We start from the raw sequence: 16,815 nt of genomic DNA on the forward strand, positions 1-16,815 counted from the left end.
CACGAGAAATAAACAAAATAAAATTCAGGTGTTCATTGAGATGACTAGGAACTATATGTTCATTAACAATCATCGACTTCTTTATGTATTAATTACTTTTTTATTTCTTTGACAAACAGCTGACACAAACAACTTAGAGGCGGGAAGGTCTGTTTTGTCTTACAGCTCTGAAGAGTGTAAGCTCATCATGCTAGCGAAGTTGTGGGGGCGGAAGTGACTTAGCAGGGACATGTGATAGCTGGTCACATGGTACCAGGAAGGAAGTAGAAAACAAGACATAATGGAGCCAGAACAGCATACTCAGGGACCTGCCCTACTGATATACTCCAAGCTAGCATACTCAGAGACCTCCACGACTGATATATTCCTAGCTAGCACTAACCCGCTGGGGATTCTACAGCCTCCAGAATCAGCACCCTAACTCAGGCACAAAAGTTTGAACATGCAGGGAACATTTTATATGAAATCTGAAACAATGAAACTTATATTCAAGAATTACCATCATAGAAATTCTTGAGAATGTCAGGGAAGCTCACTGAGGCTGTCGTTTGACAAAGTTTGTGTTGAGGGTATAGCAGATGTCTCTGCTCTCACACTGGGTTCTCTTCAACAGCACAATCTACAATCAAGCCTCTTTTTAATTATTCTGAATACTAAAACCTCTGTATCTATTTTAATGACAATAATGGTCCAGCAAATAAGATATTTTTAAAAAATACTGTAGTAAAACTAAAAAAGACAGACTATAGGTAGAGCTCACTCGTTTTGAGCACTAGCTGTTCTCGCCAAGGACTCATCTTCAAATCTGAGCACCTGTGTTCAAATCTCAGAACCCATATGATACAGCTAAAAACCATTTGTTGATTCGGTTCTAGAATATTTGATGTCTTCTTCTGACCAGAGGCACCAAATATGCATGTTTTACATAGATACACATGCAGTTAAGATATCCACACTCATAATAAATACATAAGTACAGAAGTAAACAAATAAATTTAATGTAAATAATACTACAAAGGCAAATTAGGAAACAAATCATAATAAACTTGTGGGCTGTGATAGAATTGTAGCTGTGGCAGCAACTTTCTTGTGTCTCGTGACTTTTGCAGAGTCAATGGCTTAGAGATAGTGAGAGAAAATTAGTGTGTGTAAGGAGGGGTGAGGAAAGTCACTTTGATAGTAGTGTGCTTGTGTGTTGTGATGCCTCTTTATAAAGGCAAATATGACAGCTCACAGAATTGATTAGCGTTAAAAAAAGAGTTGCTTTGAGGCTGTGAATGGTTTTGCAGCAGCAGAGAGCTTCCTTTTCAGAGTGGAGAAGGAAGAATGGATGTGAAGGTCAACAAATGGAAGGACACCTGGAGAAGCATGACAGATAGAGCAGAACAAATAAACCAAGAAAGGGGAATTCCAAAGACAACGCACATTTCCCTACTTTCCAATTTCTTGAGGTTGTCTCCTCCAAACAGTTTTAAAAATACCAACTTTCAGGAATGGAGAGCAAAATGCTCTCGAAACTTATTTCAGCAATTTTCCTGATATGAAATGATGAAGGCCAAACCCATAAATGGCAGTTATTAGGGGATAAAATAACCAACTGACATTTCAGAGGTCAAGTGCTGAATTGGAATTTATAGACAATTACCTGAGTCTAGGGGACTTTCGGAGAAAAACAGTTTGAGCAATAGGCAAATAGTAATCCTATTAGCCAAAGGTTATACTGTCTTATCTTGAAACACTTTGTCCTGGTGTTCAATCACTATACAATAATTCCTCTAATTTTTTTCAGATTAAAGAAACATACATTTTATCTCTGTGTAGGCCAGAATTACAGGCAAAGCCTAACCCTCTCCTTTCTCAAGATCATGCAAGATTATGCGGCAGTTCAACTGCTGTTTGGTTGGTTTTGACATTTGGTTTTATTGAGGCATGATTTCCAACTGGCTTTGAAATCCAGCAAGTGGAAAATAACCTCAAACTCTGGATCCCATATCAGATATATCTCTAAACTCTATCACATCTGCGACATAGAACTTAAAAAGACACACAAAAATGCACACAAATAAACTACAACTAACCTGACCAAATTTGTGTGGGTGAATTTTATTAAAGCCATTACCCTGGTTGTGATTTTAGAGTTGCATTTGTTTCTTTTCCTATTGCTGTTATAAAATGCCCTGAGAAGGTCAAGTTAAGGAAGAAACAGACTATTCCAGCTCACTGTATACAGATAAAGTAAAGAGTGTCAGGAAACATGGATCAAAGAATGCATGCTGCTGTTCAGTTTATATTCTCACTTAGAAAGTCTAGGATTCCAGGCAGAGAATGGTGGCACTCCCAATGGGCAGGCCTCATCACCCCACTTGATTCAATCAAAACGGTCCCTAGAGTACACTCAGAGGACCAACTCACAGTTGATTCTAGATTTGGTAAAGATGACTGCCTCTACTCCCATTGCAGTATGTGTTCCATCATTCCTGGTAAAACACACACGCACACACACACACACACACACACACACACACACACACACACACATGAACACACATGAACACACATGAACACACACACACACACACACACACACACACACATGAACACACACACACATATATATATATATATATATTGGGAGGCAGCTTGTTCATTCCCAGTTGCCCAGATCCATAATAACCACATAGGAGCTATATTATTTAAATCACCGCTTGGGCTATTAGCTCTAGTTTCTTATTGGCTAGCTCTTACATCTTAATTTAACCCATTTCTATTAATCTGTGTATCCCCAAGTTGCTGTGACTTACAGGTTAAAGTTCTGTCTAGCATCTGTCTCTGCTGGGGCTCCATGGCTTCTCTTCACTCTGCCTCCTTTCTCCCAGAATTCAGTTTAATTTTCCCCACCTAGCTCTGTTATGCCCTGCTCTAGGCCCAAAGCAGATTCTTTATCAATGGTAATCACAGCATACAGAGGAGAATCCCACATCATCTATTTATACACACACACACACACACACACACACACACACACAGCTAGGTACTGAAACAAGGCTTTTGTCCATGCCAGCCAAGTACAACACCAATGATTTATAGCCCCACGACTGTTTTTTGAACTCCAGGCTTCAGACAAGATACGCAAGGACTGATAAACTGATCAACATCCCAGTCCAGACTGTGTTTCTAACCTGAAAGCTCAGAGTCAATTGATTTACTTTAGAACTCGTGTGTTTGGTTGTAAACTTCCCTTTATTCAAGGTGCAGGATTCAAGGGTCTTGACTTCTTGCTTGCTGAGTAGAGACATCCTAAGATCTATTAACTGTGTTCAGCTATGGAAGGGAACTTATAAATCCCAAACAATACTTGATATTCTCAGCCATATGGGCTCCCTCAGTTAGCTACCTGTTTCATAAAGGCAATACCACTAGAAGGGATAGAAACACTCACATTATAATACAATATCAAAAGATCATGCATTTACCGCCCTATAGTTTTTCCAGAATCTATCAGACTGACCCAATCTCAGGTCTCTTCCACAATTAAGGGAAGGTAGTCTCAGAGCCTTCATCCCAGCAGAGGAGGGTTCTTGTGATTGACCCTAGAGTTATCCCATATAATGGCTAAATCAAAATAACCTGTTGAGAAAAACAAATAGAGGGAACCAGACAGAAATGTAAGGTCTAGGTTGTTGTGTAATTAGATTAAAGTTTCAAAATAGAGCTAAAAATGTGGCTCTTAGCAGAACCTGAGCAGAACCAGAGGGTAATGCAACCAACCAATTCTTTTTTATTCTGCTTGCTTGGTTGTTTACACAAATGTCGATGTATCTGCCTGCTGGTACTTCCTTGTGTTGACGATAAATTAATGTGATAATTAGTTCTCATTGTTTAAATGATTTTATTTTAATGAAGAACATACCTCCTAGTCTTTTGAATGGCAGATACACCTGCATCCTTCCTTGGGCAATTTCCCGTATTGAAACCATGTCACCTGAAGCGGTGACACTCTCCATTTAAAGCAGTGTGGTAACAGATAACGGTGACAGCATGAGATTTCAGGGCTAGAAAGAGCCTGAGGCGAATAGATTATGTTTAGGCACTGACAAAACACAGACACATTATTCAGTTTTTGCCCAAGCAAGTTAATTTATTCCAAACTTGTGAAGCTTTGTTTTGATAACTTCCAAGCTTGTTCTCGGCTCAGCGCTTGCTTGACTGAGAAGTATTTCCTTCTCAGCACTCCCTTTAGTCACTACAAATTCTATTTTGGGGACTAATGAGCTGAGATCATAGAGTGAGCCCTTAATGGCAGGGTCATGCTGCTATACATTGTATTCTGTGTATCTGTTCCAGCATGTGCATGAAGGGTCATGATTTAGTGTGTATGTAATTGGAATAAGCTTATAGCTGTTTTAAGGGATTGAAATTTGGTCCAAAATCATATAAGATTACTCCATGTTGTCAACTATTTTAAAGACTTCTAATCACTTGTCTTTCTTTTTCTGCTTTATTCAGTGGATCCGACTTTCCCATCCACTGAGTTCATTCTGGTAACTAGCCAAGAAATATTTAAATCTTTGATTTTGAACATAGTTTTACTTACCATAGTAAAATTATGTTACAACACAGTTGTGTTAGGAAATAGGTAATATAATTAATATCAAAGTTCTTAATTCATTTATAGTTCCACTAAAAACAAAATCCCACCACAGGGATATAGACCTCAGTGGTTAGAACAATGCTCTTTCAGAAGACCCAACACCCATGTCTATACCAGCATGCATGTGCACATACCCATAAATGCATAAACACAACGTAGGTATAATTTAAAAATTTAATAACACCTATGTAATTTAACAAATAATTTTTCAATACTGTAAAGATTGTTATTTATATATACAGCCATTTACATGAGGTCTACATTAACTCCATTGGGTACATGTGCAAAGTGCATGAATCATTAATATGATATATTCGGCCATAACCATATTTGTAAATTACAACATCTTTGAAAGAGAGAGAGAGAACTTCAATTGGCTAATACATTTATTCAAATTACCAGTATTATTTTCTTTGAGTAAAGCTATTAATTGGGAAACCATATTCAATAATATTTAAAATGCTGCCCTGTAATATTATAGTATGCTCAACATAATGTTGTTCATATTTCTTTCCCTAGGTAAAAGATTTGTTCAGCCATAAATGCAATATTACATTTTATTTGGTATAAATGAGTTTTTCTTATACTATGTAATCTACCCATCTTCAAGAGACTGTTTGTGGTTATGATTAATACTTTCTAATCACAATTCATTTTCATGTTGTCCAGGTGCATATTCTTGTCATCATCCAAGGTTTCTACTTCTGCTGTGGGCAGCGGCACTACTTGCCATTGTTAAATTGAATCCTTCCTACAGTGGTGACAGAGGATGTGAAAAGGCAGGTCATTTGAAATGATTCAGCTCTGACATTGAAAATGATACAGGTCATAGAGGCTCTAAATGACCCATAATCGGATCTGGGTGTTTGGATGTGCTGATAATCAGAAATTATTAGCAGAATCCATCCTGGTTTGACGTAAACCCAGGAAACACGATGTTCCAGAAAATTCAAGTTTCCACATATTAATAGGTCTGAGCTGTCTCTGGGGTCTGTATCCTCTCCGGAGAGAAAGAGAACACTGGGCTGGGTCTACAGTTTTACTGATTCTTTACTGATAATAATGCCAAGGACTCATGGGCTGGTGTTTGCTTCACTGCTTATGGAACTATGTACTCTTAAAGTTGTCTCAAGACTGTACTCTATGAAACCAAACCTTATTTGAGGACTTTTGAATACCAAGAAAAACATTCCACAGATTTGTTTAAACCTTTGTACTGTTGGTGGTCCAATTTGAACTATTAAAAACAACAAAAAAATGGAGTTTTCCAATTTAATGACCTCTTTTGTACTATAATAATTTTAAAATATTACTTTAATCAATAATATGTACTATACCAGAGCCTTTGGGCCTACACAATGTCAGCTGTTTAATTTTGAAAAATGGATATTGCCCTTACAAATTCATCTGGTCAAGCATTTGCATTACAGTATGCTTAGCACATAGACTTAAGACCACGGAGAATGTCCTCATCAATTATACAAAGAAGATGTAGAGCTTGGTAACTTTCTGTGTGATCTCTAATTACAATAACTTAGGGTTTGATTGATTTCCCCAATTCCTGCCTCTACAAAGTGCAGAAAATGACAGATAGAAGAAAATTAATCTGCTATATAAACAGCCTGACATTTCCATTCACTCTGTAACACACACACTCAGAAACACAGGTACTCACACACATACACACATAAACACACACACACAGACACACACAAATTGTCTTTTATAAAATAAACAAAATCCAGTTTTGGGGACAATGGGCTATGCCTTTGATCTCAGCTTTAGGAAGATGATCAAGAGTTGGCAGTCTTTCTCAAGGAAAGCCTGGAATACATAAGGCCCTGCCTACATCTTAAATAAAACAGGGAGAGATAAAAAAAATAAAAGGGAGGGAGGAAGGGAGAGGGAGGAAGAAGAAAGGACAGAAGGAAAAAAGAGGGATGAGGAAACCCTGCCATTGTCATTTCCCACAATGCAGCTAAACCTGAGTAGCATTAAGTTTAGTGAATGAAGCCAGGCACAGGAAGACACAATTAAGTTCTAAATGATTGGAGGTGGGAAGAGCATTTGGGGATGTTGGTTACTAGGGATCTGGTAAGGAAGTTAGTAACTAGGGACTAGAGGAGGGAGGTCATTAGAGGTGGGGGTATTATCAGAGATTTGGGATGGGAAGGCATAAATATGGACTTATTTCAAAGGACTAGTATATAATATATAATTTTTTATAAAAATAAATACAAATAAAAATGTTAAAAAATGTTAAAACCATAAAGGATCAATTGAATATATCCCTAAAGAACAAAATGGAGCAGCAAACAAGCTTCATTATGCAGGATTTCTTTTACTTTTCTACAAATATATATGTTGAAATAGAGACTTTTTGAGGTTATGGTTATTATTATATATAATAATAGTAGTTAGTGGTTGTTATTATATATATTTATATATACATATATATAATATAGTGATTGTTTCACATCTGTATACAAAATGCTTAAGTTGTTATTTTGCTAACTTTCCTGTTCTTGTGATAAAACACCATAACCAAAAGCAATAGAAAAGGAGTTTTTTTTTTGTGGCTTATACTTTGGGAGCAAGAGTCCATAATGGGCAGGGGAAGCATGGCAGCAGGTGGACAGAAGAGAAATTTGAGGAAGCACATTTTCAACTTTCAAAAGCAGCAGAGAGGCAGACTGGCAGTGGGTAAAGCTGCAAACTCTTCCGGCCTATCCCTAGCACAGGGGGTTACTTCCTCCAGCAATGCTCAAATTCCAAAAGCTTCCAAAAGTTCTCCCTAAAGTGCCACTATTTGGGGAACAAGTATTCACTTATGAGAAGCTCTGGGTAACTTTTCTCGTTCAAACTGCCACAATTATACTCATTAAATATATACACTTTTACATGTTAGTCATATCTCAATAAAATATTTTAAAAATAAAAGTTGTGAATCAGAGGTTTTTAATATAATTCTTTGATACAAGAGTCATATATACATTAGGGCATTAGATCAAAGATTTAGTGTCTTTCTAAAAATCATTCACTGGCCTCATCATAAAGGAAAAGAACATTCTTCAAAATAGCATTTCAGGGAAATCAGAAAAAAAGAATAAGTTGGGTTGAGTGGGAACTTCGTTTTTAAGATTTTGGTGGAGTAAATTTGGCGGGAGAGAATTGTATGTTAACTTTGGTAATAGTGAAGAAGTTTTGTAAACCTCAGAAAGATTATATCAATATTTTCCTGAGAGTCATCAACGTGTTTACAGGTATGAATTAGCAAGCATATCAATACTGCATGATCACAAGATGACTGCCTAGGACAGTTTTAAATGTTTTTTAATTAAAAAAAGAATTGCATGGATACAATATCATGAGTTCCTTTATGCCAAGTGAACCTTTCAAAGAGTGAAACCAATTAGTATATACTGTATGAACTTCCTTGTCTTAAAAACCTACTTTTATTAAAATGGGTGATGCAAATGGGTGATTCTTTTTAACTTCTATTAATAGATAGTTTTATATATACTCTTAGTCAACAAATTAATTAAATAAATACTAGCTGAGATTTTTCTTTAATAAAGGTTTTAGTGGTAACCAGTAGACCTACTGGAGTTTACCTCATATGACATGTTAAAAAGAAGAAGCAAATGTTTTGTAATAATCATTTAGATAAAAATAATTTCACAAAATAATGGATATCACAGTTATTGGGGATGCAATATGTTCCCAGTACCTAATTTTACAAACTCATTTAATAATTTCATCCATCCCTTTAAGTAAATATTTTGGTATCTTTTCTATTAATAAAGAAATTGGAATATAGTAAGCATCAGAAATTTTCCAAAAGTTATGCAGACCAGCAAAGAACAATTCCAGTATTCAAATTAAAAAGACTAGATACAAATTCTGTACTCAAAATCATATTGTTCAAAGAAATGGTGGGAAGGAAACTTCAAGATGATAAAGCAAAATATTAAAAGATATTCCTGATTAAAAAGAACATGCATTGAATGTACTCTTTAAACTGGAACCTAGAAAGAGTTGGAAAAGACCAAGGAAGGGATAGGATAAAGATAGTTCGAACAAAGCATCACCCCAAGCTAGAACTTTAAATTTGGAAAGGCATTTTCAGCACACATGCAGCAAAAGAGGTTACTGTGACTGCATAAACAGTGTCTTTTAGTTAGGGATCAAAACAAAAAGGAATGAAATTTATACCCAACAGACAAGGGAAGTCAATTATGGATAAATAAGCCTAGGTTGATATTTTACAGTAATTATGCCTGGGATATAGTGAAAGGACACAAAGGGCAAGAATAAACCATGTTTAGACCATGTGAGTAAAACAGAAAATCCCCAGTTGCTTGGAGAGGGCCTAACAGCAGCATTCATAACAGACAGATGGATTCAAGGATGCATCTGGGACGTGAAAAAGAAGGCACAGCTAGGAAACATGGGACACTCGCTTCCGAATTGAGATTTCTGGCTTAAAGTATTCATTGCTTGTGTGTTTTTTTGGGAGATTCAAGGTCTGATCAGATAGTTGTTAGTCTTACAGAGTTATTTTTTTATTAGACTTAAGTTCTCAGTGAGAACAGCCCATAACTCTTGGCAATCTGTTCCTGACATTTTTCTTTGGCTCCCTTCAGTCTCCTGGGCAAAAGCTCAGTCATTACTCCATATTTCTTGTTATGCTGTTTTTCAAAACACAATGTTGTTGTTTGTGTTGCAGGACATGGACGCATGGCACAACAAGATGTTGCTCTTGTGTGCTTTGGTGCTGGCTTCTTACCTTCTTGTTAAGGGCTTTCTGACAACATGTTGGGACACGTCTTTGACCTTAGAGACATGGAAAAGCTTTCGGATTTTGTGAGTTCTTTTGGACTCTAACAACTGAGACGCAGTAGTATTTGTCAGTCCGGGAATACCCTTCTCTCATTTTGGTCAGAATAACCAAGTTGAGAAAGATGAGACTGGCACCCACAATGCCTCCCCAGACAGATTCGTGCTTCTTCTCTACAGTGCCCCTTGGTCCATAAAACAAGAATGTCCTTCGGAAATGAATCAAGACACTTTGATTCATGGAAAAAACTTGCTTGCAGTTCCCACAAGTTTTTAGGGCTACACAACCTGTGATGGCTAGTTTATGTTAACCTCACACAAGCTAGAATCATTAGAGAAGAGAACCTCAACTGAAAAAAAAAATGTTTCCAAAAGACCTGACTGTAAGGCATTTTCGATCAGTTGGAGAAGGCCCAGTGCATTGTGTAGGTGGTGACATTCCTGGGCTGGGGGTCCTGGGTTTTGTAAGTAGACAGGCTTAGCAAGCCAGGAGGAGCAAGCCAGAAAAAAGCAGCAGCTCTCCTCCATTGCTTCTGCATTAGCTCCTGCCTCCAAGTTCCTGCCCTGCTTGAGTTCCTGTCCTGGCTTTTTTTGATGAGTTGTGATGTGAAGTATAAGCCACATAAACCCTTCCCTCTCCAACTTGCTTTTGATCATGGTGCTTCACCGCAGCAATAGAAACCCTAACTAAAATGCAACCCTTCTGCTCCTCATTCAGAGCATCAGCGGCTATTACTGTGGGCACGCACTTTTCCTAGAAAGTAAGAAGTGTCCTCACTATTCTCTTCAGTGACTTTCTGACAGACAGTGAGTGGGAAGGAGATATTCCGCTTCATCTTCACATAGCCAACTGCGTATGAGAAACTAAAAAGGAATTTTGGTTTTTTACCTAATATCCTCATTATTAGAATTAGCTTAAATTATGGGATTTTCTTTCAAAATATAAAAAAATGTCTCCATTGAAAAGGATTATTCATTGGAATAGTTTATTAAGCAGTTCAAACATAGAACAAAATATAAATGACTATGAACATGGGCTTATACTTGGAATACAGATGACAAGGTTCAAGGAACTGTCATAGAGAAGAGGGTAGCATAATTGAAGGTGAAGAACAAAAGGCATAAATCCATTCCAAAAACCTACCTGACCTAACTATGCAGGTCTGTCTGCTTGGCTCATCAGAGGGGAACCTACTTCCAGGTGAGACTGGTAAAGCTGCTAACTCTGATGTTTCCTTTTCCAATAAGTGATTTTACACATGGTTTTGGTTCATGTTTAGTGTAATACTCGATGCTGTGGATGTTTGCTGAACAGGAATGGCTCGTGTCATCACTATTGTTTTCATTAACCTACTTCTGTCAGCCTTTATGCTTATTTCTGACTTCATTTTGTTGTTGTTGTTGAAGTGTGGCTAAGAAGGCTAAGGCTCAGTTGTGCAGTTATTAGATTTCTATCACAGGCTTTCCTCCATCAGAGAAAGCAGAAATAATTAATAACTCGAATTATTAATTAATAACAATAATTAATCACTTAGGTTATTAATTATTAACTCAAGTTATTGTCACCACTGTTTTGTCTCAAGCCTTGGTCTGTTATTTGCTCAATAAATCTATCTATACCTTGGTTGAAAGTTGTACTTTGTCCCTCTGTGGTATCAATAAAATCAGTAAATAATATCTTTGAATTGTTCTGAAAATTAACTTAGCAAATAACTGTGTTAAAAACAGTGCTTGGTATAGGAAAAATATTCACTAATTATTGTATAATTCTTTGTTGGGCTTGAAAATGTTAATGTGTATGCATGTGTGTGCATGCGTGTGTGTGAGAATTCATAATATGGGCAGATAATTTTGAACTATATTTAATTCCAAATGAAGCATGAAGATTTATTGCCAGAGATTATTGTTACATTGGCATTTCAACTTTCAAAAGTTTAGGCAGAATAAAAAGTTTTAACTTGATTGACCTAATAAAAAGACACCAGTGCATTGCATCCCACTCCAGGGTTTTGAAAGATTAAAGCGAATAAAAATACGGCTATCCTTAGCAGGTGTGTCTCTAAGAAAGGCGCGAACAAAGAGAGTGTGTGCCACCAAAGCATTCTGGAGCGAAGTCCTCATCGCTCAGCTGGGAGTCCCCGAACAAAGCTGCTGAAAACCAGGCAACTTGAAATGAAGATTAAAAAAAATGGCTGTTTTGAGGTTTCCCTTTTCTTCTATTGAGGAACAGGCAGTGTGCATCTCATACTAAACTAGAACTGGGTATTGTAAAGGAGCAAGACTCTCCTTCAATAGAATTCTGGCAATGTGCTTTAGGTGGAGTCTGTAGAGAGAATTAATCAGTACTGTCCCTGGATTTTTCTAAACTTGGGAAATGTTTGCTTTCAAAATCACAATTTATAGTGAGTAACTCAATCAAAACCCCTTGACTATCTCCTCTTTCTTTTCATATATAGTTTTAGGTAAGTAGTATAGCTAGGTTAATTTATTAAGATAAGAAGTTATATGCTTTAATTTTTAGTATTTAGACTAGCTGTTTTATGGAGTAGGTTGATAATTACATAACTGGTTTACTTGACTTAGGAGGAAAGCAATGGTATATTCAATTTTATCTGTTCTAATGAAAAATAATTTTGAATATTTATGTCCTGAGGAAATATCACTTCTATGACATCAATTTGCTAGAAATATCATATTAATTAAATCTTTTATTTTTATGTGAATGTTACCTGCTTAAAATATTAGATTTTTATGAATCTTCTTGTCTAGCTTTAATTACAGAACCAGACTGCCTTGCATTTTAATACCTTCCTTTAAAGAAAGGGTCAAAGCACCAAACCCAAGGACAGGGAAGCTTTCACTCACAATTTCTCTCTTGTTTAATAACTGTGAAATGTTGATAATAAAACATGAATTCATCTACATCTGGTCTGCTGTGCTGATTATAGGTTTCAAACTTGGTTAAGCACCATTTTATTCAATTTCCTATTATTCTTTCTGGTTTCCTGACCATAGCTATCTATTTATGCTACTATGGAGATGGTGCTGACTGTGTGATATGTCATCCTGAGGTAATTATGGGATAACATTCGGTGCCTCAGATAGTAAGGGTGATCTTTAATATTTCCTATGACTTAACTTACATTGTACAAATTAAAGAATGGTTTGTTTCATTTGTATTTTGTTTCTTTTGAATCCTTGTGTGCTGGTGTGTGTGTGTGTGTGTGTGTGTGTGTGTGTGTGTGTGTGTGTCTGTGCAGGTGTGTACGTGCCATAGCCCACAAGGGGAGATTAGAAGACAGCCTCCTTGAATTCATTACTTCCTTCCTCCATATGAGTCCTGAAATCCAGTTCAGGTCATGAGGCTTGGGGTCAGGAGCCTCCACCCACTGAGCCATCTTGCTGACCCTGAAATACTGTTTGAAAAGCAGTAATGAGCATATCTAGCTTATATAGGGGTCACCATTTCTCCTTTTCAAATTACTGGATCTAAAAAGGAAATAAAAGTAGAGAAGATGCAAACGCCGTCTAGTTACTCATTTGTCACTGAGTGTGTCGTCTATTCCCAGTGTAGAGTGCATCCTTTCTCTTAGAAGAAATCTTACTCGATTGTCAGCGCACTTCCTCTTGAGATGCTGCAATCAGTCAGATGCTCCTCAGAGGCTGCTTTGCTGTTAGCCTTCCTCTATTGTCTCAGGAATGCACTTTCTGTCATGAACTCTGAGTCTTCATTCTTTCTGTGTATGCCCTACACTACTGTGCAAGAATATAAATATGGTGAAGAAAATGTCAATAATAAGGTAATTTTCACCGTCTGAGGGAAGAGGCCAGAATAGATTTTTGCTATGAAAAATAAAATTCTTCCAGGTTTCCTATCTTGAAATAAAGTCTGAGAAATGTTAGATCTATTTGTGGAACAAAGAAGAATGCTGTGTTTTGTTTTTTAAAATTTATTCATTCAAAACAGAAAATCATTTTCCTCTGAATCAGCTATATATATATATATATATATATATATATATATGAAAATTTATTACTATATGCTCTTTAACCAAGGGTGATTCACTTACAGTATGTGTTTTATGTGTTTTTCCCTTCAAAAGAGAAGGGAGATCATTCTTTCTCATTTATTTTCAAAGATGCTTTAACATACTCTCATAATTCACTACATTTTGAGTAACATGTCATTTTGCTTATCTATAATTATTGCTCTATAGTTTGTCTTCAAAAATAAGTAAAATTATAGTTTTGATTATAGAAATCAGTTGTACAACTCTAGATTCCTAAGTAGAGACCTTTTTTTGTTTGAATAGTAACCAAGCCTAGATTGGCAACAATCTAAAAACTATTATCTTTAAAGTTATTGCTGGAACCATGTATCGCTCCTCTTTAATGACACTTTGTGTCGTCGTCACCAGAGCCTGGTCATGATCATGAAATTGACTCACCATAGTTTCCTATTTAAGGAACTAATTCAAGTGTGATTTTGTTGACCATGCAAATGTATTTGGACACATTTCAATTTATTCATGTCTCTGAGGTATTTTCTGACTACTAAATCCTCATTTTTTTTGTATTCTAAGTATTAGCCTTCACTTTGAATTTTTAATTCTGTCAAATTTCAAAATCTTTAAATCTGTTTATTCTTATTGTAGCTTTTGAACCAACTCAGGTAAACTGCATCTAGCAATTCTTATGAAACTAGATTTTCTTATTTTTCCTCTTCTATACTCTGAAGTTGTATATTTCTTTGTCAATTTTGTTTTCCTTTTTTTTGAAATCATTTTAGTGGGAAATACCTAATGCACATATAACATGTCCAAGAACTCTCTGCTCATATCCTGTAAAACATCACAGCCAGCTTTGGCTTACTGCCTGGGAATTATAGTTTGGGATGTGTTCCTTATACATTCGCTTGTCAGCACAGTAAACCCGAATTTATTTCTGTTGAGACTCCTCAACTGCTACTCAGAAACCAATGCCTGTTTCAGTCTTGCCAACAATCTCACATAGTTTTGTGTTTCTCATCTAAACTTTATGCGTTATTAACTTAGCTTTTGTTTAATGGCTGTGGTGGTCTGATTGATTCTTTTACTTTTATATTATTTATTTTATTGCCATAATCTGTTTTTCATATCTGTCAAACAATAACATCTCAAATTAAAGTGATTGCTTATTAAAAGTTAAAACATGACAGCAAATTGCAAATATAATACACATTTCTTCTACAATAAAGATGTCAAATGTAAAAATATATCTACTTTTTTGTTTTATTTATGTTTGACAAGATTTGATTGTTTACCACGTTTGCCTCAAACTTAAAATTCTCTCATCTAAACCATCTCCGAGCTGGGTATTAAAGCTGTGTGGTACCACACCTAGCTCTGTGATCTTTAAATATGATTACAAACTAAAGTTTTTATTCCTTTTTGGGAACATGCAAACTCCAACTTAGAGATTGTGTGCTGATATAGATCAGAGAGAACACAATAACACTGTTGAGAAGTCTTGCTGTGCGCATATCTCGTTCTTAGATGAATCAGGCATGCAAACTGAGTTCCCCCGCGCTTGTCAGCAAGTTTAATACTTTTCACACAATAAGCCATCTCCCCAGCATCCAGCTGCCCATATAAATTCCAGAGAAAGATGCCAAGTGTTCTTCTTACCGATATCTACGTTATTTTTTTCAGACAAGGTTCTCTTAGAGATCCTTTCTGGAACTTGCTGTTTTGGCAAACCCCTGAGATCCTACTCTCTTCCCAGTCCTTTCTGCTGGAACTGGAGTCACAGATAGGTGCTGTGACACCTGACTTTTTTTTTTTAAGTGACAGGGTTTCTCTGTAGCTTTGGAGCTATACCTTTCTTTTAGAACTGAAGTCTTTGTGTTTGTGAAGAAGGTGCTTTACTTACTGACCATGTTGCCATTCCTATAAAGAACAGGTTTTTCATGTGAGTGGAGATAGAGGAGTAACACAAGGCACCAGCAAAACTCCATGCATCTTTTCTGTTTTTGTTTTTGTTCTTTTTTTTAAGATCAGCCTGCCTCTACTTCCCTAGTGCTGGGATTAAAGGCATGAGCCACCATGCCCTGATTCTCAATGCACCTTAATTATCATTTTAATTTGCTTTTTAGCAAGTATTTTTAAATGATTGGTCCTATAGAAAACTAAAATCTAAATATGAATTATTACTGGAGTCATTTTATCAGTTATACTTACTTGACATTCCATAATTTCCTATAAAAGATTCATAAACAAGGGGAATGAGAGTCTTCTGTCTGACAAACTCAGGCGCTGGGTGTCTATTACCAAGTGAATTCTTAAACAATGACTAGTATTTTCGTGTACTATGTATGTTGTATAGAGAAATTATGGGACATGAATTAAAGTTCCTGATAAAAATCTACTTAAAGTAATCATTCTAAAACCTAAACAAGGAGCCCTCTTCTTCATTTAGAAAAATATTTATACACTACTGTATGTAGATTAAGAAAACATTTAGATAATGAATGCTTGTTTTCAAAGTACAACAATCACTCTCAAGAAAATATATGTAATTGAATGTGGGTTTTCTTTGTGGTACTTTATAATCTGTACTCTATTTGAGCATCTTGGAAGTCCCAGACAGATATAATTTCCCTCGCTATATTTTGCAATTTAACAAAAGCCATAATAACAGCATTACACTGGGAAGCACTTTTTAAGTGGCAGTGTAGAATCACAATAAAATTTTATGGCTAATCACCGTCATTGTACCAAGATATATAGTGCTCTGAATATTCCTATGTCTTCCTTTTATTTCTAGGAATTGACGAGTGCCACGGAAAGACAGCATCATGAGCTCTAAGGACTTCTAAGCTGTTCTGTGAATTTTGAAGCATATGAGGTAAATGTTGAGTTTATTTTAGTTGTGTTTTGGAGATGAAAGTGAATACCATCTTAAAACTTGTTAAACTCTTATATTTTATGGAACGTATTGCAAACTACTTGGATTCTGTTTGTGTTTGCTTAGTGCCTTTATGAAAATTCTAGCATATCCAAGGGTTATACTCTGCTTGCTTTTTGTTTTTTAAAATTATGTATTTTGCAAGAGTATCTTCTGACCTGAGCTCTGACTATGTAGAACCTTGGGACTGAACTTAAGTCTTCTAACTTGTTGGCAAGTGTCTTTAACCATACCCATATATTAGTGCAACTCTCAACCTTCATCTACTGATTAATACAGAGTTCCACAATTGATCAAGGCGCGGAAAATAAGAGTCAGTGGGGTAATCTGCTCTACCTGGTTCTGTCTGACCTTTACCCCCAAGATCTGGGAATGGTCAT

The 16,815-nt window shown here is 36.2% G+C and overlaps 1 protein-coding gene across 9 annotated transcripts in view; it reads left to right on the forward strand.

Moving 5' to 3' along the window:
* Lingo2 (leucine rich repeat and Ig domain containing 2) overlaps nucleotides 1–16,815 on the forward strand; it is a 1,060,547-nt gene that overhangs the window by 435,181 nt on the left and 608,551 nt on the right. For all 9 annotated transcript variants that reach the window (XR_012910565.1, XM_075971228.1, XM_075971227.1 and 6 more), the window contains one exon: nucleotides 16,295–16,375. The gene's annotated coding sequence lies outside the window, so the exon portion shown is untranslated. The remainder of the gene's footprint in view (nucleotides 1–16,294; nucleotides 16,376–16,815) is intronic.

The sequence above is a fragment of the Microtus pennsylvanicus genome, chromosome 5 (assembly GCF_037038515.1).
Source record: "Microtus pennsylvanicus isolate mMicPen1 chromosome 5, mMicPen1.hap1, whole genome shotgun sequence".
NCBI lineage: Eukaryota > Metazoa > Chordata > Mammalia > Rodentia > Cricetidae > Microtus > Microtus pennsylvanicus.